Genomic DNA, 9,838 nt, shown 5'->3' on the forward strand with positions numbered 1-9,838 from the left:
GACTCAATGGACTCAAATTCCTGGGCTCAAGTGATCCTCCTACCTCTGCCTGTCAAAAAGCTAGTACTCTAGACATGTCCCATTATGATCATGCCTGTCAAGAAATCTTTAACTTCATCTAACCCAATATTTTTCTCAATCTTTGACCACAAAACTCTTTTTTATCCCACATCTCTATTGACATCATGTGGTAGACCAACAGTTCTCAAACTGTGGGTTGCAACCCACAGAAACTGTATTAAACGGCCACAGCATTAGGAAGGTTGAGAACCACTGTGCTAGACTAAGGTTCCACAGAACAATTTGGAAAAATATTGTAGAAAAATGTGCTGGGAAAGAAAAAATTTATCTGCAAAAAGTTACAATGCCTTAGTAATCCGATGTCTAGTGCTAGGGCAAAAGCTCTATCAACTGAGGAAAAATTATCCTCTACTTCCAGGTAGGCAGAAAATAAGCAACAATAGAAAGACAGTTATAGTCAGAGACCAAGAGAAATTTTGGTTACAAACTAGAAATCTACCACAGTCCTAGACCCATGGTACCAGCTGGGACACAAAGGGTTCCTGTTCAAAATCCCAAATCAAGCAGGATTAAAGCTCACAGACAAGATGATTCTGATTACTTCTCAAGCTCCTGAAAGTTCTCAAGGATGTTCAGAGTACAATAGAAAGCATAGTAATCAGGCTGACTGCTTCAACAAACAATTTCAAGCACAAAAGAAATTTATTCAGGTAAAGTTTCAACAGGAGTTCCTGATCAGTGGGAAGCTTTCTTCCACATAGTCATTCAGGGACCCAGGAATTTTCTTTTTGTGACATTTCCTAGGATCTCAGAGTCCTCTGGTGTAGCCTCTGTATCTACAGACCAGCTGTCAGGGAAGAGAGGGCCTAGAAAATGCGTCAGACAGCCTGCATTGGCCAACCAGCTCTGTGAACACCTCTGAGTCCTACACAAATTACAATACAGCAGGAATCCAAAGGTGGAAGGCCTATGCTTCCCTGAGAGCCAAACACAACTCTAAGGCAAATACATAAGTTTTTGGTCTGTACATTGAGTCTTAACTTGATCTTTATTTTACATTGCATTCACCATGAGTTCTATATACATTTAGCTTACTCTCTTTTAGTATCTCAATATGCTACTTTATATCTTTTTTACCTTTTGCATGGGGAGAAATAATTAAATAAAAGGTAAGAGTGCCCCTGCAAACATGGCGCTGCAAGTGGCGCGGACCCTTGGGGGCTATGGCCTGCGGCCTGCGCCCTGCCTCCGCGCCGCCTCCCCCTGCCGGCTGTGGTCCTGGCGGCTGGCAGCGGGCGCGGTCCAGACACTGCTCTCGGGACCCACTCTGTTCACAGTGCATAAATTCACGGAGAAACATGAATGGGTGACAGCAGAGAATGGTATTGGAACAGTGGGAATCAGCCATTTTGCACAGGAAGCTTTGGGAGATGTTGTTTATCTACCTGAAGTTGGGACAAAATTAAACAAGATGAGTTTGGTGCTTTGGAAAGTGTTAAAGCTGCTAGTGAACTCTATTCTCCTTTATCAGAAGAAATAACTGAAATTAATGAAGCTCTGGCAGAAAATCCAGGACTTGTCAACAAATCTTGTTATGAAGATGGTTGGCTGATCAGGATGACCCTGAGTGACCCTTCAGAACTAGATGAACTGATGAGTAAAGAAGCATATACTCCTCCTATGGAGGAGTGAAAATGGAACTCCTAAATAAACTAGTGTAAAATAACTTAATCCAGCATAGTTGTCTTTAATTAGTGGTGGATAGGTGACTGAAAATACCAACTACTCTCAACACTGCTAATGAAAGAAAATAGTTCTTAACTTTCTAATGGTTGTAGATAAACAAAATATGCATCTCTTTCAAAATACCCTATGATTTTTAGACTAGCCTGTAGTATTCATATTTCATGAAATTATCCATGGTAAAAACTAGTTATAAAAATCATGTTATGAAAGGATAACATTGTTATATTAAGCCTTATGTAATATTGTAACTTGCTTACATCCATACTGGGATTTGAGTTGGAATACTTAATGATCTTTCCATTGGAATTAACTGGGAGTGGGAAAGTTTTTCTTGGTTGTACAGTGATATTATCTTAATTTTGTAATACACTGCAGTTGCTGGTGCTATTTTTATACAGTGAGCAATAGCTTTGCAGCAAAATAATAAAATATTCAACTTCTTCATTAAAAAATAAATAAATGGTAAAACTAAGTCATGTTTCAAGTGGGGAAAAGAAAAGAAACACCCACTGAAGTAGATATTATTGAAACAAAAAGGAGGGAGGTTTGGGGGGAAGCAGAGTAGAGCTTTCCAAAACTCGTGTGTGAGTGTGTGTGTGTGTGTGTGTGTTTTCTTTGGGGGAACAACATGGCTCCCTCCAGGTTAGACTCACAATGTCCTTCCACCACAGGATGTTCAGCATCAACTCTGTATCAGGTCCAGAGATGGACCCAGAGAGAATAATCCAAAGCTCCAGCCTGTCTTCCTTGCTGATGGACAGCTGCCCCTCCTGGCCTGACTTTGGGTGCATTGTGAACCACTGCGGAGGCCAGGTGGGGCGTCTCAAGGTGGGACACACACACCCCCGTGGGCACGAGCGCCACCTGGTGGCTCCAAATCACTTCACCTGCGACCAGGCAGGAACAGACAACCAGCCAGTGAAAGTTAAATTCCAACTAGGAAAAAAATGGTGTGAAGGCAGTGAGCAGGGCGCTGGCCCCATATACCGAGGGTGTCGGGTTCAAACCTGGCCCCGGCCAAACTGCAACAACAACAAAAAAAATAGCCGGGCGTTGTGGCGGGCGCCTGTAGTCCCAGCTACTTGGGAGGCTGAGGCAGAAGAATCGCCTAAGCCCAGGAGTTGGAGGTTGCTGTGAGCTGTGTAACGCCAGGCACTCTACCGAGGGCCATAAAGTGAAACTCTGTCTCTACAAAAAAAAAAAAAAAACCTATAAAAATATTATTTGACTCTTGCTCCGATCAAATGATTGAAGCAAATTTATATATGATCAAAGCAAATTTATATAATGTGTATTTCTTGAGGGAAAGGAAAAAACTATGTAGAAAACACAGGGAAATTTTCACTGGAAATTAGGATTTCCCTCTGGAGTAACTTGGAGAACGTTAAAGACCACCATGTTTAACAGAGTCCCATGCTAGATCTACTGCAGACATTTCTCAAGTGCCAACAGCCAGCACTGAGAGCCAACCTCACTCCCCTTGTGGAATTTGGGTATCTTCCAACTGTCAGGTCCTGAGAAACAGGATCATCACCACGGCAGCAAAGACAATGAAATGAGACAGGAAATAAGCTGAATCAGTGATGAAGCGAAAGCCACAGAAGGACAGGCTGTCATCTCCTTCCATGCTCTCCATGTCCCTTGTCAAACCCTGTTATGAGCTGAATTGTGCCCCTCCCAAATTCGTATGTTGAAGACCTATCCCCATACCCCAAAATGTGACTTCATTTGCAGATGGGGCCTTCAAAGATGTGACCACGTTAAAATGAGGCTGTTAGGGTGAGCCCTCAACAAATATAATTGGTGTCTTTATAAGAAAAGGAAATTTGGACACACAAAAGAGACACCAGAGACCCCGGAACACAGAGGAAAGGACATGTGAAGACAAAATGAGAAGGTGGCTGTCCATCAGTAAGCCCAGGAAAGAGATCTCAGGAGAAGCCAACCCTTTGCACAGTGTAATCTTGGACTTCCAGCTTCCAGAACAGTGAGAAAATAAATTTCTGTGGTACAAGCCCCCCAGCCCATGGCGTGTGGTTCTGACAGCCCTGGCAGACAAATAACACACTCCATTAAGCCTCACAACAGGACAAGGGAAATACAGTATAACCTCCATAGCTGACCACTTCCTTACATTGACCTAATTTGCACAGACCAGACAGGCATGCACCACATGCACTAAGGCCTAATTCCTTATGTTGCCCACCTCTATATGTTGACTAGTTTGTTACAGTCCCTTAGTGGTCAACTTGTAGAGGTTCTGCTGTTGCTTTGGAAGGAGAAGTTTTAGTGCTCAAATTAGGCTTTGCCACTAAGTTACGTTCCCAGAACAGTTAGTGTTTCCAGGCATCGCCATGTCATTGGGAGAGTCCTCCCAGTATCTCACATGGCTCTACCGCCTTTTCAGTACTAAATACACACAGCCCCAGTCCTCCACTGCATGGACAGCCCCAGCCTCAAGGCTTCATGAGGCAGCACCAGAACCCCCAAGCACACTGCTACCTGGATTTGAGGGGGGGTAATCTCCATTCTCCAGGGGCAGGAATTAATGAGCTTGGAAGTAGTGATGTGGGTTTTGCCTCCCTCCCTAATTGGTTCTTTTGGAGGGCAAGGATCCATTTTGCCTAGAAATCTTTGTGATTCTGAATGCTCAGGTATTCACCCTACTCACACCCCTTCACACACACACCCCTGCCTCAGGGGTCTCTCTGGCTTGGACAACTGCCAAACTCCCACCCAACACTCCATTAGATGTATCAGGCAAGGTCTGTGCCTGAGGGAGGAAGCCTTAACATGCTAAGGGATTTAAATCTCCTGACATGTTCATGCCAACTTCCCCCTCCATATCACATTTACTGATTAGCCTTTTCTTTGTCCTTTTTAAGAAAATGACTGCAACTTATTTTTTACAGATGCCTTCATGGGATTTGGCTAAAAGACAGAACAATATTTTAACCAACAGCAAAGAACACATTATTCCAAAGGATAAAAGGCAGAGCCTAAGAGCACCTAAGTGAAAGTTAACCGATAATACTGGATGTGCCCAGCATCCCCCCATGTGCCCGCTCCCCTCCAGGCAATGATGACAAGAGGGCACATGAATTCAAAGTACCCTGACTGTCAGAGAAGCTACTGCTTTCCTCTTGTATTGCCTTTTCTTGTTTGCCAATTAACATCGGCAGCCTAAGTGCACATACAGGAGAAAAAAAGCACAGAGAAAGTGCTGAGTCACATCTTAAACCCCACTGTTTTCCACCAACAAGTCCTTGAATAACAGAAGACTGGAAATGACCAGAGAAAAGATGAGCTATTGAATAATGAGAAAACATACTCCTGTTTCAGCCTGAAACTAGATCATCGAGTTTAAACCTCTCCCAAATCAATATTGAAGGGCTTTTACTGCTTTGGGGAGGTTCCTTAGCACAAAGCATTCTCACTTGGAATACTCAGAAGAAGCCTCAGAACAGACCAAATCCATGCAATGGCAAATGGAAAGATGTAGAATAGAAGACAGTCAAACAATAATGAATCTTAAAAGCAGAAAATCTCCATGTTTTTAAAAAATGAACTTTGTATAGTTTGAGGCAGAGACTGAAAACTGGCATAGTATTAAGAGCTTTCGTGCCAATGTGAACCAAATGGTAACAGGCATGGAAATGCAGGCAGCGGAATACAGAGCCAGGACTCAGGGTATGGTCATGACCAGAACCAAGTCAGACAGGACACTGGCCCTCTCTGGAGGAGGTGATCCTGTCACTGTGGGAGCACCAACTGAAGTCACACACACATACAGTGAGCCATCCCTGTCTGGGTTTGAGCTTCAGTCCACTTGAGTGGGTCGCTGGGGAATTTCCTGGGCATCTCTGATGAGAAGGACCCTCATTAGGTGTGAGTACTGGGCCGAGTAGCATGTCAAGGGGGCAAGCGGCTTCCTCCAGACCCTCACAAACATGTGAATAAAGACAAGGCACAGTCAAAGGCCCTCCAAAGATCCGTGACCTCCAAAGACTTCCTTCAGATTGGCTTTTCCTGAGAGGCAATAAAGTGTAAATAATCCTCCATCCAGTTCAGAGCCCACCTAAGATGACAATAAGTCATACTGACCTTCCTTGGGGACCATCCTTGCTGAATCATAATCTAATGTACACTGTTCTGTAACTGACTGTCCAGTTAACAATTCACAAATAGCATTTTCTGCAGACACCTAGAACTAAATAAAAATTTTTTAAATTTCCCTTGGATGACACTAAAGCATCTGAGGGACCAATAAAAATATAGTAGCTCTTATAGGTGACCACCTCCCTACACTGACCACCTCCTTAAGTTGACCTAATTTTCATAGAACACACATGCACTATAGTAGGCCTAGTTCCTTATGTTGACCACCTCCATATGTTGACCAGTTCATTACAGTTCCTGGGTGATTAACTGGTAGATGTTCTACTGTATTACCTAGAGAAAAACCAATTTGAGAAATGAGGGTGACATTAGGCAAAGAACATAGTCCCTGTTAACAGTATTGTCTGTCTTATTTTTAAGTAGCATTGAGTTACCAAGGGAAGACCTATAAGCCCCCTCCCCAGAGGCTGTGGAAGGGACCCATTTACTTATACCTTCACTCCTGTAAAGGAGTTCTGTAAATCTCTACAACTGAGGAAAGAGAGAGAGCCCACCATTTGCTTTAAATTGGGGAAGGCAAAAGGGTGAAACACACATCCATTTCCCAATAAATCAGCCTGCCACAGACGCCAAATGTACCTATACTCATGAGAGTGGGTCCACATGCAAGAAAGAGAAAGAGAGAGCTATAAAAGGCTCTGCGGTAACTTGCAACCATTTTTAAAATAACAATCTTACTTAGAAGTGGAATATAATAAATGAGTAGAAGAGGAAAAGCTGGTTTTATATGGAGAAAAAATATTTAATTTTTTTTCTTTTTAATTATTATGGGCACATAATAGTTACATATCTTTATAGGGAACATGTGATGTTTTAATGTAGACATACAATGTGAATTAATCAAATCAGGGTAATTGGAGTATCCATCACCTCAGGCATTTAATATTTCTTTGTGTTAGGGACATTCCAGTTCCACTTTTAGTTATTTTAAAGCATACCCTAAATTTGTTGTTTATTATAGCCACTATGTAGTGCTAAAATATTGTTCATTCTTACTATCTCACTACATTTTTGCACTCATTAACCATTTCTACTTTATCCTTCCTACCCACTATTCTTTTTTTTTATTTTTTGTTGATAGTTAATGCCACATTTCATATTTGTAGGAAATAAAACTCTAAGTTTTTAAATATAAAAATTTATAAATATTATCAAAATAAGCCATTGCTGACATCTTAAAGACCATTCTTAAACAAATTCACTACCTTATTGCTTTATATATCAAAGAATTCGTTAAGTCATCGGAATAAATTTACTCTGAGGAAAAATTGAAGGAGTGAGAGACTGACATGACAAAGGAGACCCACCGGATAGATACGCTGTCAGCATCTTTCCCTCCGACTCTTATTTATCTTTCTGGACCCAGCCTAGAATGTAGTTCATTTGGGAATTCTCTTAATTAACCATGCCCCTACCCACCCTAGGGAGTGCTTTGTGATATGCCTCACCAAGTTCCCTCACCAGGACTCTATGCTTAGTCCTCATGTAGCACATAACTTTCTAGACAGCTTTGAATATCTGGCCCCCACGATAGACTATCAGCTTTCCGAGAAGAATGATTGTGCCTCACTCAGCATCTGTCCTGTTGCTGGGCACATAGTGGATGCTCAGATGCTTACCAAATACAGGATTGGTTACTAATAATCACTGAGACACACTTAGTGCTAGAACTCCTCCCCTGTGGGTCTCACTAAGCTTAATGTTAAACTCATAAATAATAAAAGCTTTCTTTAATGAGAAGGGATGGCTAGAAATGACTACATAAAAATGTAAACACATAAACAAAATTTAAAAGGGAGGTAACATTGTTGGTGGGATAGTAGATTAGTATAACCTCCATGGGAAACAGTATAGAGATTCCTCAAAGAACTAAAAGTAGACCTACCATTCTGTCTAGCAATCCCACTACTTGGTATCTACCCAAAGGAAAAGAAGTCATTAAAAAGACTCCTGCCCTCAAATGTTTATTGCAACATAAATTCACAATTGCAAAGATGTGAAATCAACCCAAGTGCCTATCAATTCATGAGTGGATTAACAAATTGAGATATATATACACCATGGAGTACTACTCAGCCATAAAAAGGATGAATTAATGCCTGTTGCAACAATTTGTATGGAACTGGATACCATTATCCTAAGTATTTAAAGATGGAAAAATAAACACATGTACTCACTATTAAACTGGAACTAACCAAAGAGTATAAATGTGCATACAGGGAAGTAAAACTCACTGGAAATCAAGCAAGGAGAAGGAAGGTGGAGGGGATGGGAAAAACCTACCTACCTAATGGGTACAATAAACACCATTTGGGTGATGGCACGTTTATTGCCATGACTCAAGCATTACCAAAGTGATCCATGTAACTGAAAACATTTTTAACCCCTTCATATTTTGAAATAATAAATAAAGGGGAAGTGACAGACTGGAAGAAAATATTTACAAAATAAAAAAAAATTATACCCTTCATATATAAAAAATTCTTACAAATCAATAGGAAAAATGCGTGGTGCAATAGATAAACAGGAAGATGATAAATGACCAAATTCACAGAAGAACAAATACAAATGGCTCAAACAGAAAAAGGTGCTTAATATCACTAATAACTAAAGAAATGCAAACTAAGATGTTTATCAATATAGGAAGATTTTAAAGGTAACATTTACTCAGTGCTAGTGCTGTTGTAAAAAATGGACTCCTTCACGTGGTTTTGGTAGGAGTGTAAATTGGTACAACCTTCGTAAGGTAATATGCAAAATTTTAAATGTGTACTCCCTTAAATTCCATGATTCCACTTTTATAACATATACAACAAAAATATGACCTGCCTGTATATATAAAGATATATGAGGATGGTGCCTATGCATCAGGAAGTAGGGTGCTGGTCCCATATACTGAGGGTGGCTGGTTCGAACCTGCCCTGGCCAAAACTGCAAAAAATAAATAAAAATATATGTACATATGTGCAAAGATATTCTCTGCCATAATAGTGGCAAAATTATAGCAAAGAAATAAATATTAATCAATAATTGAATGGGAAAATAAATTTTACAACATTCCATACCATGGATCCAAAAAATTTAATGAGGTATTCTAGATGTGTTGACATGTTTTTGTTTTTTAATATTACAGAAGCAATATAAATAGAGTTGAAAAAAGTAGACTGCTGAACACTACAACAGTCAATTCAATTCTTTGAGGGGTAAAAAATGTACACTTGCTTGTGGAGATTTTGCATAAATACTTCAAAAAGTACCAGAATGCTACATTCCAGCTGTTAACAGTATTTATCTCTGTGAGTGAAGAGATAAGAAGAGGAATAGGCAAGAAAAGAAAATTTATTTTTCAACCTTTATATACACCTGGACTGTTTAAATGCATTCCAATCAATTTGTATTGCTTTTTTAATATTAAAAAAAAAAACAGAGAAAGATATTTTTTATACCTTCTGTCATGGCTTTTCTTAGCAATGTTGCTATTCTTTCAGAGGTAGGCAGGATGTAAGAAGAGACCAAAATGGAGCAGTAGGACTCGGGATTGAGAATGGTGCACAACCAGGAATTTGGTATCTTCTAAATATATTCTCTTTTCTCCCTTACGCTGAACACAGGGTAAAGATTCCTTGATAATCTCTTGACCAGCTATTTTATTGAAAGCCTGAATGTTTAGCTTATAAAATAAAATGACATGGTATCTCCCCTTGAGGAGCTTGAATAGAGGGACCAAAAGATAACATATATAATTATAGAACCCATAATGAGAGATAGCACACAGTATGATGGAGGCCTAGAAGGATGGGCCAATGAGTCAGCCAGGAACAGTCAGGAAAGCCTTCACTAACATGGGGAAGTTTCTCAGTTGAGACTTAGACAATGAGCAGAACGTTTTTCA

General features: G+C 40.4%; 1 pseudogene; it reads left to right on the plus strand.

The window, feature by feature from the left end:
• Nucleotides 1-1,210: 1,210 nt before the first annotated feature.
• Nucleotides 1,211-1,713, plus strand: LOC128597917 (glycine cleavage system H protein, mitochondrial-like; annotated as a pseudogene).
• Nucleotides 1,714-9,838: the final 8,125 nt, after the last annotated feature.

Source organism: Nycticebus coucang, chromosome 2 (genome assembly GCF_027406575.1).
Source record: "Nycticebus coucang isolate mNycCou1 chromosome 2, mNycCou1.pri, whole genome shotgun sequence".
Classification (NCBI taxonomy): Eukaryota; Metazoa; Chordata; class Mammalia; order Primates; family Lorisidae; genus Nycticebus; species Nycticebus coucang.